This window comes from Mytilus galloprovincialis, chromosome 9 (genome assembly GCF_965363235.1).
Source record: "Mytilus galloprovincialis chromosome 9, xbMytGall1.hap1.1, whole genome shotgun sequence".
Taxonomy (NCBI): domain Eukaryota; kingdom Metazoa; phylum Mollusca; class Bivalvia; order Mytilida; family Mytilidae; genus Mytilus; species Mytilus galloprovincialis.
Genome location: NC_134846.1, coordinates 1190723 through 1207096, shown reverse-complemented (window position 1 = coordinate 1207096; position 16374 = coordinate 1190723). Strand labels below are relative to the sequence as shown.

The following is a 16374-nucleotide window of genomic DNA, read 5'->3' as shown; positions in this document are numbered from 1 at the left end:
TGAGCAAGCGTTTTTAGTTCCTTTCTAGGGCTCTAAAACATTACAACAAAAAAGTTCTTTAATGAAGGCAAAATTAAAGTCTTTTATTTGTGCATATTCTGACCATTTTCAAGCTTCATAGCAGAAACCTTGGCTCATATAGTGCAAGAGTTTGGATCCTAGATAAGCTAATTGCATAACAATTTATATGTTATAATGATAAAAAAAAAAAAAAAATATACACCTCAGCAATTCTCTTTTATTTGACCGATTCTTTGATATTTGGAAACAGCATACATTATTTACATATCGGTTAAGAATAAGCTTCTCTTATTGGATAAAAAGGGACCACATGACATTCATTATTCTTCAGTAATAAATTCCATCGGTCATTAACAGAACGAAACGGACCAGAAAACCGGTCGTTAACGGATTTTTACCTGATAATGACCTGTGGGGCGTGGTATCCGTCTGTTAATGACCGTTGGGGTGTGGTTTCCGTCTGTTAATGACCGTTTGGGCGTGATTTCTCTGTTAATGACCGATGGTGCGTGGTTTCTCTGTTCAGAGAGATGTCCCTTTAATAAAACATTTACCTGTTTTCAATATAATATTTAAGTTGTTGAATTGTTTTCCATATGTTTTCGTAAATTATAAAATCATAGAGAACTTGATTTAGTATTCATATACTGAAGAATTGAACTAAAATGAATGACAGTATTACTACGACTATTCTTCAATCTTTGCCATAGAAATCGCATGTAACTGCTCTAGTTTGCTTTGGACATTTTGAATTTATGAGAATTTTTAAAAACATGGTTCCTCAATGAAATAAACATAATAGTTTTTGAAGAACTGGTCATCATCGTGATACATGGACTGCCCGTAGGACTGTGGTATTGACTGTGACAGCGATAATGACCTCACCTTCGACTCAGTCATTATCACTATCTTAGCCAATACCACTGTCTTGTGGGCAATCTATATATCACGATAATGACCATTTTTCCAAGAACTATTATGTAATTATTTTAAAATTGAATACATCCCATTTTCAAAATGTATGTTTTCCAAATCACAATAGACACTTGTTTGTTTATTTGATATCATTTGTACAATTCCGGTCTTCGACAAAATGTATGTTGCATGTTTTGATGCTACTGAAATGTGATTTTGAGGAAATCTTCTAACTCGAATAATTACACCGCCTCCTTACGGTCATAGTCCTCCAGAGGATGGAGTGATCGAAGTGATCGTAATATAACGACTGGATTATTCGGGTTAGAAATCTTCCCGTATTTATCCGAATGCTCTTAAAAAACAGAAAAGATTAGGCAATGGCACTTATTCTGAAACTGTTTTCGAAGATTTTAACGGTTTTGTTTTGATTATTATGGACGTCAAGTTGGTTACCTATTCCCTATTCCCTATTCGTTACCTATTCCCTATTCGTTACCTATTCGTTACCTATTCCCTATTCCCTATTCGTTACCTATTCCCTATTCCCTATTCGTTACCTATCCGTTACCTATTCCCTATTCCCTATTCGTTACCTATTCGTTACTTATTCCCTATTCCCTATCGTTACCTATTCGTTACTTATTCGATTTTTAATATCCTTCCCCCTTTTTAATTAATTATTATTCTTCTTCTTCCTCTTCTTCCTCTTCTTCTTCCGCCACTTTAAAAATAAACTTGTCCGCAGCATTTCTCCAAAACTACTTGTCAGATTTACTTAGGGTTTCATAAAATGTTAGACTAATATGTCTAGGTGAGCCATCAATCGCTCATTTGTGCATTGGGGTCTATTAAGGGGTATTTTGGGGGGGCAGAAAGAAGGGAGGGGTTTACTATAGAACCTTATGGGATTTTATTTTCTAAAATTTTCAAATGAATATAACTTGAAAACTGTAAGTGATAGATACATGCAGTCTTCAGAAATGATTAAAGGACAATAAAACAAATCACATGAAATATAGGGGAGTCCCTGGGGGTCATCCCTACCCCTTCAATTCGAGAATATGCTTTTAACTTGTAAACGGTCCAGATCCCCACCCCTAAACCATATATATTCTTGTATGGGACAATAAAACTAATCAAATGAAATTAAATAAAAGTTCCTGGGGGTCACCCCACCCCGTTCAATTTGAGAATGTACTATTATCTTGTAAACGGTCCAGATCCCCACCCCTAAACCATATATGTTCTTGAATAGGACGATAAAACAAATCAAATGAAATTAAATGGAAGTACCCGGGGGTCATCCCCACCCCGTTCAATTTTAGAATGGGCTATTATCTTGTAAACGGTCTAGATCCCCACCCCTAAACCATATATATTCTTGTAGGGGACAATAAAACTAATCAAATGAAATTAAATGGAAGTTCCTGGGGGTCATCCCCACCCCGTTCAATTTGAGAATGTACTATTATCTTGTAAATATATGTTCTGTTCTGTTCTGTTCTGTTCTGTTCTGTAAATGGTCCAGATCCCCACCCCTAATTAAACCATATATTTTCTTGTAGGGGACAATAAAACAAATGAAATAAAATAAAAGGAAAGTCCCTATGGGGTCACCCCACCCCCTCTTGTTTGAAAACTTATAAACGGTCAACATCCCCACCCCGAAACTATATATATTCTTGTAAGGGACAATAAAACTAATCAAATGAAATTAATTGGAAGTTCCTGGGGGGTCATCCCCACCCCGTTCAATTTGAGAATGTACTTTTATCTTGTAAATGGTCCAGATCCCCACCCATAAACCATATATGTTCTTGTAGGGGACAATAAAACAAATAAAATGAGATAAAAGGGAAGTCCTGAGGGGGTCATCCCACCCCCTCTTGTTTGAAAACTTGTAAACGGTCAACATCCCCACCCCTAAACCATATATATTCTTGTAGGGGACAATAAAACAAATAAAATGAAATGTAGGTAAAGTCCCTGGGGGTCACCACCGCCTCCTGTTTGAATACTTGTAAATGGTGGAGTTCCCCACAAGTAAGCCATATATATTCTTGTATGGGACAAAAAATCAAATCAAATGAACATGGGACCATATGAATTGCGAGTTATGGGAGCTTTGTTTGGGAGACTTCGTAACAGCATCCTGTTACAATTACTTCTTGTTGTTTATACTCTTATATCTGGTACTAGTTCTAAATTTGTTGAGGTAAAATGATCTTTTTATGACCTATTTATATGTGTTTGTGCTCAACCGATCCTTTCACTTTATGTCCGATACTCATTTGTTCCTTATTTGATTTTTATACGTTCTACCTTTTAACTGCTTTATGTCCGTATGTTTGAAGATGGATCTTGGTTCGAAGGGATGAAATCACCGTGTTAGCGCTTGCATAAAAAAAAAAGATGCGGTATAATTGCCAATGAGACAACAACCCACAATAGACCAAAATGACACAGAAACTATCAACTATAGGTCAATGTACGGCCTTCAACAATGAGCATAGCCCAAACCGTGTAGTCACCTATAAAAGGCCCAGATATGACAATTTCAAACAATTCAAACAACAAAACTAACGGCCGTATTTCATATACAAAAAAATAACGGAAAACAAATATGTAACACAAAAACAAACGATAACTACTTAATTTCAGGCTCTTGTCTAGGGAGAGGCACATACTAACATAATGTGGTGGGGTTAAACATGTTAGCAGGGTGTACTTCGGTTCGGAGCATGCTATTACCTTGTTTAATTCGTTCCATCACTCGCTTATAATTCGCTTATAATACGTGTATCATACGTTGCACCTTTTAAAACATGATTTTCAATTGTTTTGTTGTCTCTGGTGGTAGATTTGGGTTCTTAGAGGTGATATAACTCTATAAGCGCATACGTACCCTTTCCAGAGCTCGGATAATACCCTGTTACTTATTCGTTCCTTATTCGCTTTTAATGCGCGGGGTAAGTATACGTTGCACCTTGAAATAAATCGTTTTTTAATTGTGTGCATGTCTCTGGTGGTAACAATGTGTTCTTAGAGAAGAAATGACCCTATTAGAGTGCATGTACCCGTTCCAGCGCTCGGTTAATACCCTGTTACCTATTCGTTACCTATTCGTTACCTATTCACTTATAATACGTTTGTTGTATGTTGCACCTTTTAGAAAAGGATTTTCACTTGTGTTCATGTCTCTGGTGGTAACAATGTGTAATTAGAGATGAAATGACCCTATTAGCGTGCATGTACCCGTTCCAGCGCTCGGTTATTACCCTGTTACCTATTCGTTACCTATTCACTTATAATACGTTTGTTGTACATTGCACCTTTTAGACAAGGATTTTGAATTGTGTCCATGTCTCTGGTGGTAACAATGTGTTCTTAGAGATGAAATGACACTATTAGCGCGCATGTACCCGGTCCAGCGCTCGGTTAATACCCTGTTACCTATTCGTTACCTATTCACTTAGAATACGTTTGTTGTACGTTGCACCTTTTAGAAAAGGATTTTCAATTGTGTTCATGTCTCTGGTGGTAACAATGTGTTCTTAGAGATGAAATGACCCTATTAGCGCATATGTACCCGTTCCAGCGCTCAGTTAATACCCTGTTACCTATTCGTTACCTATTCGTTACTTTTTCGCTTTATATACGTTTGTTGTATGATGCACTTTTTAAAAAAGGATTTTTACTTGTGTTCATGTCTCTGGTGGTAACAATGTGTAATTAGAGATGAAATGACCTATTAGCGTGCATGTACCCGTTCCAGCGCTCGGATAATACCCTGTTACTTATTCCTTCCTTATTCGCTTTTAATATGCGGGGTAAGTATACGTTGCACCTTGAAATAAATCGTTTTTTTTAATTGTGTTCATGTCTCTGGTGTTAACAATGTGTTCTTAGAGACGAAATGACCCTTTTAGAGTGCATGTACCCGTTCCAGCACTCAGTTAATACCCTGTTACATGTACCTATTCGTTACCTATTCGTTACTTATTCGCTTTAAATACGTTTGTTGTACGTTTCACCTTTTAGAAAAGGATTTTCAATTGTGTCCATGTCTCTGGTGGTAACAATGTGTTTTTAGAGATGAAATGACCCTATTAGCGCATATGTACCCGTTCCAGCGCTCGGTTAATACCCTGTTACTTATTCGTTACCTATTCGTTACTTATTCGCTTTATATACGTTTGTTGTACGATGCACTTTTTAGAAAAGGATTTTTACTTGTGTTCATGTCTCTGGTGGTAACAATGTGTAATTAGAGATGAAATGACCCTATTAGCGTGCATGTACCCGTTCCAGCGCTCGGATAATACAATGTTACTTATTCGTTCCTTATTCGCTTTTAATGCGCGGGGTAAGTATACGTTGCACCTTTAAATAAATCGTTTTTTAATTGTGTTCATATCTCTGGTGGTAACAATGTGTTCTTAGAGACGAAATGACCCTATTAGAGTGCATGTACCCATTCCAGCACTCGGTTAATACCCTGTTACATGTACCTATTCGTTACTTATTCGCTTTAAATACGTTTGTTGTACGTTTCACCTTTTAGAAAAGGATTTTCAATTGTGTCCATGTCTCTGGTGGTAACAATGTGTTTTTAGAGATGAAATGACCCTATTAGCGCATATGTACCCGTTCCAGCGCTCGGTTAATACCCTGTTACTTATTCGTTACCTATTCGTTACTTATTCGCTTTATATACGTTTGTTGTACGATGCACTTTTTAGAAAAGGATTTTTACTTGTGTTCATGTCTCTGGTGGTAACAATGTGTAATTAGAGATGAAATGACCCTATTAGCGTGCATGTACCCGTTCCAGCGCTCGGATAATACCCTGTTACTTATTCGTTCCTTATTCGCTTTTAATGCGCGGGGTAAGTATACGTTGCACCTTTAAATAAATCGTTTTTTAACTGTGTTCATATCTCTGGTGGTAACAATGTGTTCTTAGAGACGAAATGACCCTATTAGAGTGCATGTACCCGTTCCAGCACTCGGTTAATACCCTGTTACATGTACCTATTCGGTACCTATTCGTTACTTATTCTCTTTAAATACGTTTGTTGTACGTTGCACCTTTTAGAAAAGGATTTTAACTTGTGTTCATGTCTCTGGTGGTGACAATGTGTAATTAGAGATGAAATGACCCTATTAGCGTGCATGTACCCGTTCCAGCGCTCGGTTATTACCCTGTTACCTATTCGTTACCTATTCACTTATAATACGTTTGTTGTACGTTGCACCTTTTAGAAAAGGATTTTCAATTGTGTCCATGTCTCTGGTGGTAACAATGTGTTCTTAGAGATGAAATGACCCTATTAGCGCATATGTACCCGTTCCAGCGCTCGGTTAATACCCTGTTACCTATTCGTTACCTATTCGTTACTTATTCGCTTTATATACGTTTGTTGTACGTTGCACTTTTTAGAAAAGGATTTTTACTTTTGTTCATGTCTCTGGTGGTAACAATGTGTTATTAGAGATCAAATGACCCTATTAGCGTGCATGTACCCATTCCAGCGCTCGGTTAATACCCTGTTACCTATTCGTTACCTATTCGTTACTTATTCGCTTTATATACGTTTGTTGTACGTTGCACTTTTTAGAAAAGGATTTTTACTTGTGTTCATGTCTCTGGTGGTAACAATGTGTAATTAGAGATGATATGACCCTATTAGCGTGCATGTACCCGTTCCAGCGCTCGGATAATACCCTGTTACTTATTCGTTCCTTATTCGCTTTTAATGCGCGGGGTAAGTATACGTTGCACCTTGAAATAAATCGTTTTTCAATTAAGTCCATGTCTCTGGTGGTAACAATGTGTTCTGAGAGATGAAATGACCCTATTAGCGCGAATGTACTCGTTCCACCGCTCGGTTAATACCCTGTTATCTATTTGTTACCTATTCACTTATAATACGTTTGTTGTACGTTGCACCTTTTAGAAAAGGATTTTCAATTGTGTTCATGTCTCTGGTGGTAACAATGTGTTCTTAGAGATGAAATGACCCTATTAGCGCGCATGTACCCGTTCCAGCGCTCGGTTAATACCCTGTTACCTATTCGTTACCTATTCGTTACCCATTCACTTATAATACATTTGTTGTACGTTGCACCTTTTAGAAAAGGATTTCCACTTGTGTTCATGTCTCTGGAGGTAACAATGTGTAATTAGAGATGAAATGACCCTATTAGCGTGCATGTACCCGTTCCATGTTTGCTTTTAATGCGCGGGGTAAGTATACGTTGCACCTTGAAATAAATCGTTTTTTAATTGTGTTCATGTCTCTGGTGGTAACAATGTGTTCTTAGAGACGAAATGACCCTATTAGAGTGCATGTACTCGTTCCAGCGCTCGGTTAATACCCTGTTACCTATTAGTTACCTATTCGTTACTTATTCGCTTTATATACGTTTGTTGTGCGATGCACTTTTTAGAAAAGGATTTTTACTTGTGTTCATGTCTCTGGTGGTAACAATGTGTAATTAGAGATGAAATGACCCTATTAGCGTGCATGTACCCGTTCCAGCGCTCGGATAATACCCTGTTACTTATTCGTTCCTTATTCGTTTTTAATGCGCGGGGTAAGTATACGTTGCACCTTGAAATAAATCGTTTTTCAATTAAGTCCATGTCTCTGGTGGTAACAATGTCTTCTTAGAGATGAAATGACTCTATTAGCGTGCATGTACCCATTCCAGCGCTCGGTTAATACCTTGTTACCTATTCACTTATAATACGTTTGTTGTACGTTGCACCTTTCAAAAAGGATTTTCAATTGTTTTCATGTCTCTGGTGGTAATAATGTGTTCTTATAGATAAAATACCCCTATTAGCGCGTGTGTACCCGTTCCAGCGCTCGGATAATACCCGGTTACTTATTCGTTACCTATTCACTTATAATACGTTTGTTGTACGTTGCACCTTTTAGAAAAGGATTTTCAATTGTGTCCATGTCTCTGGTGGTAACAATGTGTTCTTAGAGATGAAATGACCCTATTAGCGCATATGTAACCGTTCCAGCGCTCGGTTAATACCCTGTTACGTATTCGTTACCTATTCGTTACTTATTCGCTTTATATACGTTTGTTGTACGTTGCACTTTTTAGAAAAGGATTTTTACTTTTGTTCATGTCTCTGGTGGTAACAATGTGTAATTAGAGATCAAATGACCCTATTAGCGTGCATGTACCCATTCCAGCGCTCGGTTAATACCCTGTTACCTATTCGTTACCTATTCGTTACTTATTCGCTTTATATACGTTTGTTGTACGTTGCACTTTTTAGAAAAGGATTTTTATTTGTGTTCATGTCTCTGGTGGTAACAATGTGTTCTTAGAGATGAAATAACCCTTTTAGCGCGTATGTACCCGTTCCAGCGCTCGGCTAATACCTTGTTACCTATTTGTTACTTCTTATTTCAAGGTGCAACGCATAGCACGCGTATTTAAAGCGAATAAGGAACGAATAAGTAACAGGGTATTAGTCGAGCGCTGAAACGGGTACATATGTTCGATTAAGGTTATTTCACCTCTAAGAACCGACAGTTACCACCAGAGACACAAAAATATTTCTTTTTAAAGAACAACGCATAACACACGTTTTATTTTTTAATTTAAATATATTTATTTATAGTGGATTGGGAAACAAGTTTTGCAACTTATATTTACCCCTTTCAACTTTTCGGGTGCGAGTGCTGCCTCTAAGAACACATTGTTACCACCAGAGACATGAACACAAATGTAAATCTTTTTCTAAAAGGTGCAACGTACAACAAACGTATTATAAGCGAATAAGTAACGAATAGGTAACGAATAGGTAACAGGGTATTAACTGAGCGCTGGAACGGGTACATGCGCGCTAATAGGGTCATTTCATCTCTAAGAACACATTGTTACCACCAGAGACATGAACACAAATGAAAATCTTTTTCTAAAAGGTGCAACGTACAACAAACGTATTATAAGTGAATAGGTAACGAATAGGTAACAGGGTATTAACCGAGCGCTGGAGCGGGTACATGCACGCTAATAGGGTCATTTCATCTCTAATTACACATTGTTACCACCAGAGACATGAACATAAGTGAAAATCATTTTCTAAAAGGTGCAAAGTACAAGAAACGTATTTAAAGCGAATAAGTAACGAATAGGTAACGAATAGGTAACAGGATATTAACCGAGCGCTGGAACGGGTACATATGCGCTAATAGGGTCATTTCATCTCTTAGAACACATTGTTACCAGCAGAGACATGAACACAATTGAAAATCCTTTTCAAAAAGGGGCAACGTACAACAAACGTATTATAAGTGAATAGGTAACGAATAGGTAACGAATAGGTAACAGGGTATTAACCGAGCGCTGGAATGGGTACATGCGCGCTAATAGGGTCATTTCATCTCTAAGAACACATTGTTACCACCAGAGACATGAACACAATTGAAAATCCTTTTCTAAAAGGTGCAACGTACAACAAACGTATTATAAGTGAATAGGTAACGAATAGGTAACGAATAGGTAACAGGGTATTAACCGAGCGCTTGAACGGGTACATGCGCGCTAATAGTGTCATTTCATCTATAAGAACACATTGTTACCACCAGAGACATGGACACAATTGAAAATCCTTTTCTAAAAGGTGCAACGTACAACAAACGTATTATAAGTGAATAGGTAATGAATATGTAACAGGGTAATAACCGAGCGCTGGAACGGGTACATGCACGCTAATAGGGTCATTTCATCTCTAATTACACATTGTTACCACCAGAGACATGAACACAAGTTAAAATCCTTTTCTAAAAGGTGCAACGTACAACAAACGTTTTTAAAGCGAATAAGTAACGAATAGGTAACAGGGTATTAACCGAGCGCTGGAACGGGTACATCCACTCTAATAGGGTCATTTCGTCTTTAAGAACACATTGTTACCATCAGAGACATGAACACAATTAAAAAACGATTTATTTCAAGGTGCAACGTATACTTACCCCGCGCATTAAAAGCGAACAAGGAACGAATAAGTAACAGGGTATTATCCGAGCGCTGGAACGGGTACATGCACGCTAATAGGGTCATTTCATCTCTAATTACACATTGTTACCTCCAGAGACATGAACACAAGTGGAAATCCTTTTCTAAAAGGTGCAACGTACAACAAATGTATTATAAGTGAATAGGTAACGAATAGGTAACGAATAGGTAACAGGGTATTAACCGAGCGCTGGAACGGGTACATGCGCGGTAAAAGGGTCATTTCATCTCTAAGAACACATTGTTACCACCAGAGACATGGACACAATTGAAAATCCTTTTCTAAAAGGTACAACATACATCAAACGTATTATAAGTGAAAAGGTAACGAATAGGTAACGAATAGGTAACAGGGTATTAACCGAGCGCTGGAACGGGTACATGCACGCTAATAGGGTCATGTCATCTCTAATTACACATTGTTACCACCAGAGACATGAACACAAGTAAAAATGCTTTTCTAAAAAGTGCAACGTACAACAAACGTATATAAAGCGAATAAGTAACGAATAGGTAACGAATAGGTAACAGGGTATTAACCGAGCGCTGGAATGGGTACATGCACGCTAATAGGGTCATTTCATCTCTAAATACACATTGTAACCACCAGAGACATGAACACAAGTAAAAATCCTTTTCTAAAAAGTGTAACGTACAACAAACGTATATAAAGCGAATAAGTAACGAATAGGTAACGAATAGGTAACAGGGTATTAACCGAGCGCTGGAACGGGTACATATGCGCTAATAGGGTCATTTCATCTCTAAGAACACATTGTTACCACCAGAGACTTGGACACAATTCAAAATCCTTTTCTAAAAGGTGCAACGTACAACAAACGTATTATAAGTGAATAGGTAACGAATAGGTAACAGGGTAATAACCGAGCGCTGGAACGGGTACATGCACGCTAATAGGGTCATTTCATCTCTAATTACACATTGTTACCACCAGAGACATGAACACAAGTGAAAATCCTTTTCTAAAAGGTGCAACGTACAACAAACGTATTATAAGTGAATAGGTAACGAATAGGTAACAGGGTAATAACCGAGCGCTGGAACGGGTACATGCACGCTAATAGGGTCATTTCATCTCTAATTACACATTGTTACCACCAGAGACATGAACACAAGTGAAAATCCTTTTCTAAAAGGTGCAACGTACAACAAACGTATTATAAGTGAATAGGTAACGAATAGGTAACAGGGTAATAACCGAGCGCTGGAACGGGTACATGCACGCTAATAGGGTCATTTCATCTCTAATTACACATTGTTACCACCAGAGACATGAACACAAGTGAAAATCCTTTTCTAAACGGTGCAACGTACAACAAACGTATTATAAGTGAATAGGTAACGAATAGGTAACAGGGTATTAACCGAGCGCTGGAACGGGCACATGCGCTCTAATAGGGTCATTTCTTCTCTAAGAACACATTGTTACCACCAGAGACATGCACACAATTAAAAAACGATTTATTTCAAGGTGCAACGTATACTTACCCCGCGCATTAAAAGCGAATAAGGAACGAATAAGTAACAGGGTATTATCCGAGCTCTGGAAAGGGTACGTATGCGCTTATAGAGTTATATCACCTCTAAGAACCCAAATCTACCACCAGAGACAACAAAACAATTGAAAATCATGTTTTAAAAGGTGCAACGTATGATACACGTATTATAAGCGAATTATAAGCAAGTGATGGAACGAATTAAACAAGGTAATAGCATGCTCCGAACCGAAGTACACCCTGCTAACATGTTTAACCCCACCACATTATGTTAGTATGTGCCTCTCCCTAGACAAGAGCCTGAAATTAAGTAATTATCGTTTGTTTTTGTGTTACATATTTGTTTTCCGTTATTTTTTTGTATATGAAATACGGCCGTTAGTTTTGTTGTTTGAATTGTTTGAAATTGTCATATCTGGGCCTTTTATAGGTGACTACACGGTTTGGGCTATGCTCATTGTTGAAGGCCGTACATTGACCTATAGTTGATAGTTTCTGTGTCATTTTGGTCTATTGTGGGTTGTTGTCTCATTGGCAATTATACCACATCTTTTTTTTTATGCAAGCGCTAACACGGTGATTTCATCCCTTCGAACCAAGATCCATCTTCAAACATACGGACATAAAGCAGTTAAAAGGTAGAACGTATAAAAATCAAATAAGGAACAAATGAGTATCGAATATAAAGTAAAAGGATCGGTTGAGCACAAACACATATAAATAGGTCATAAAAAGATCATTTTACCTGAACAAATTTAGAACTAGTACCAGATATAAGAGTATAAACAACAAGAAGTAATTGTAACAGGATGCTGTTACGAAGTCTCCCAAACAAAGCTCCCATAACTCGCAATTCATATGGTCCCATGTTCATTTGATTTGATTTTTTGTCCCATACAAGAATATATATGGCTTACTGGTGGGGATCTCCACCATTTACAAGTATTCAAACAGGAGGGGGTGGTGGTGACCCCCAGGGACTTTACCTACATTTCATTTTATTTGTTTTATTGTCCCCTACAAGAACATATATGGTTTAGGGGTGGGGATCTGGACCATTTACAAGATAATAGTACATTCTCAAATTGAACGGGGTGGGGGTGACCCCAATGAACTTCCATTTAATTTCATTTGATTAGTTTTATTGTCTCTTACAAGAATATATATAGTTTAGGGGTGGGGATGTTGACCGTTTACAAGTTTTCAAACAAGAGGGGGTGGGCTGACCCCCTATGGACTTTCTTTTTATTTCATTTCATTTGTTTTATTGTCCCCTACAAGAATATATATGGTTTAGGGGTGGGGATCTGGACCATTTACAAGATAATAGTACATTCTCAAATTGAACGGGGTGGGGTGAACCCCAGGAACTTCCATTTAATTTCATTTGATTAGTTTTATTGTCCCTTACAAGAATATATATAGTTTCGGGGTGGGGATGTTGACCGTTTATAAGTTTTCAAACAAGAGGGGGTGGGGTGACCCCTAGGGACTTTCCTTTTATTTCATTTCATTTGTTTTATTGTCCCCTACAAGAAAATATATGGTTTAGGGGTGGGGATCTGGACCATTTACAAGATAATAGTACATTCTCAAATTGAACGGGGTGAGGATGACCCATAGGAACTTCCATTTAATTTCATTTGATTAGTTTTATTGTCCCCTACAAGAATATATATGGTTTAGGGGTGGGGATCTGGACCGTTTACAAGATAATAGCCCATTCTAAAATTGAACGGGGTGGGGATGACCCCCGGGGACTTCCATTTAATTTCATTTGATTTGTTTTATCGTCCTATTCAAGAACATATATGGTTTAGGGGTGGGGATCTGGACCGTTTACAAGATAATAGTACATTCTCAAATTGAACGGGGTGGGGTGACCCCCAGGAACTTTTATTTAATTTCATTTGATTAGTTTTATTGTCCCATACAAGAATATATATGGTTTAGGGGTGGGGATCTGGACCGTTTACAAGTTAAAAGCATATTCTCGAATTGAAGGGGGTAGGGATGATGTGATTTGTTTTATTGTCCTTTAATAATTTCTGAAGACTGCATGTATCTATCACTTACAGTTTTCAAGTTATATTCATTTGAAAATTTTAGAAAATAAAATCCCATAGGGTTCTATAGTAAACCCCTCCCTCCTTTCTGCCCCCAAAAATACCCCTTAATAGACCCCAATGCACAAATGAGCGATTGATGGCTCACCTAGACATATTAGTCTAACATTTTATGAAACTCTAAGTAAATCTGACAAGTAGTTTTGGAGAAATGCTGCGGACAAGTTCATTTTTAAAGTGGCGGAAGAAGAATAGGAAGAAGAAGAATAATTTAACAAATTAAACAAAACTTACCTAAGTTGTAGTTTGATGTTAATTTGGTAAGGTCCAATCTACCAGAATCACATGAGTGAACAGATGATCACATGATGCAAATCAGACTTCAGAGTGGAGAAAGTCAGGAACTGAAACTTCCATAATGAGGGTGGGCACAAATCACAAATCGGGCGGGCATGTGATTCTGGTAGATTGGACCTTACCAAATTAACATCAAACTACAACTTAGGTAAGTTTTGTTTAATTTGTTAATTTAGTAAGTCCAATCTACCTATAGAATCACATGAGTCTTTAGAGTTCAGTTCTGCACTTTCAGTAAAAATCTATGTAAAGTAGCAACAGTTATACTAAAAACAATACATATTCCACTACTTGGAACTCTACTAATTCTAAATTTCGGAATTATATACATCCTTATATACACAAACTATCTTATTTTCTCTTGGCCAATAAGATTTCATTACTGAAGGAGCTGTCATTAGTAATTGGTCTTTGATAAAATTTTCGAAACACACTATCTTTCCTCCATCCAGCTGTGCGAAGAATTGTAGCTATAGGAATTCGACCACTAACATAGGAAGTAGCAGCTCCTCTAGTACTATGAGGTGTAAAGATTGTCATATCTATTCCAGCCATAATTAAAACTTGTTTAATCCACTTAGCAATGGTACCCTTTTTTACAGGTTTATACGGTTTTTGGAAACTCAAAAACAATTGAGTGTTATTTAATCTTAATTTATTTGTGCGTTCTAAATATTCATGTAATGTATGAACCACACAAATCCTATAATCTGGCTTAAATGCTTCTATAAATATCTCTGGTAACTGATATCCAGGTCTAGTTTGCTTAAGCAAGTCTCCATATCTTATTTTAACTGAGTATGTATCAAGTTCCAAATTCCTAATATCTATTAAGAAAATACTCTGCATTCTCTGACCTGTTGTTAAAGCTAATAACATAGCCAATTTAAATGTTATGTTTTTTAATGTAATATCTTTGTTCCAAGTCTTTAAAAGACTTAGCACCATTTCCACATTCCAGGTACAATTATACCTAGGTAAAACAGGTTTCTTAAATATTCCCTTCATAAATTGTTTAACATGAAAATGTTTTCCAATTTGCACATTAGTAATAAGATAAACAAAACTAGATACTGCTGATTTAGCAGTATTAACAGCACTATATCCTAAGCCGTTTAGATGCAATTCTAACAAAAATTTTAATACACTATTTACAGATGGATCAAATCGATCAAATCGATCCGTTTTTTCTTTGTCACAAAAAAGCAGCCACTTTTTGATATATGTCCCATACTGTTTTTTGGTAGAATCTCTCCAGGAGTTGATGATGATGTCGGCAGCCTCTGCTGATACTCCTCCCTCACACATTTTATTCCTGAGATCTTGAAAGCCGCCAATCTCATGTTTTTCAAAGGATGAGTTTGATTTGTTTTGGGATTCATCAGAATCGTTTCCACTTTTGGCAAAATATATGGTTGATCGCAAATCATTTGTAGTAGCTGCGGAAACCAAGGCTGTGTTGAAAATAAAGGTGCTATGACTAATGCGGTTGCTTTTTCCTGACAAATTTTCTGTAACACTGCACTGATCACACTGAAAGGAGGGAATATATATGCATAAAATGTATTCCAAGTTAAAGAGAATGCATTAACAGCCAAAGCCTTCACATCCGGGCCAAAGGATACATATTGTTCTAATCTATTGTTATGTTTTGATGCAAATAAATCAATGTCACATGGACCAAGTTTATTCATTATACACTCAAAAATACTATCAATAATCATCCATTCCATATCTGAATTAGACTTGTGTCTGCTTAACGCATCTGCTTTTATATTTAACTTCCCTGGGATATGAAAAACACTAAGCCAAATTTGTCTATGTATACACCACAACCATATCTCTTTAGCTAAATTATTTAACTCTTCTTTTCTTCCTCCCATTTTATTCAAATACTTAATAGCAGTTGTATTATCAAGAAATAATTGTACATGTTCATTACGAGTTCTGCAACAAAAGGCTTTTAATGCAAGAAAAGCTGCTTTCAGTTCCAAAAAATTTATATGTTTATTACGTTCACACTCAAACTCCAAACACCTGATAATGTAAGATTATTTGTTACATCAAGAGCTCCATATCCTAACATACTACTGTCAGATTCAATTTTTCTATCTGGTGGCTTAAAAACAATTGGTTTATAACTATTATGAATGTTTTCAATCCACCAGTTTATACATTGTTTACTCTCATTTGACAATATAATTTTAGCATCAAAATTCCCTTTATTCAATTTTAATTCAACATCCTTTTGTATTTCTAAAGTTTTGTAAAAAACTGGTGCATATAAGACACCATGTTCACTAGCAACCAATTTTCCAATTAACTGCGCAAATTCACGTATGGTAACAAAACACTTCCTTAACAAAGTTCTGCATAATTCCACAATATTTGCAACTTTCTTTGGTGCTAATTTCACTACCATGCTCACAGAATCTATACTGAAT

At 36.9% G+C, this 16374-nt stretch overlaps 1 protein-coding gene across 1 annotated transcript in view; it reads left to right on the top strand.

Moving 5' to 3' along the window:
• Nucleotides 1-16374, top strand: part of LOC143044199 (4-aminobutyrate aminotransferase, mitochondrial-like) — a 48217-nt gene that overhangs the window by 5897 nt on the left and 25946 nt on the right. The gene's annotated exons all lie outside the window — the stretch shown is intronic.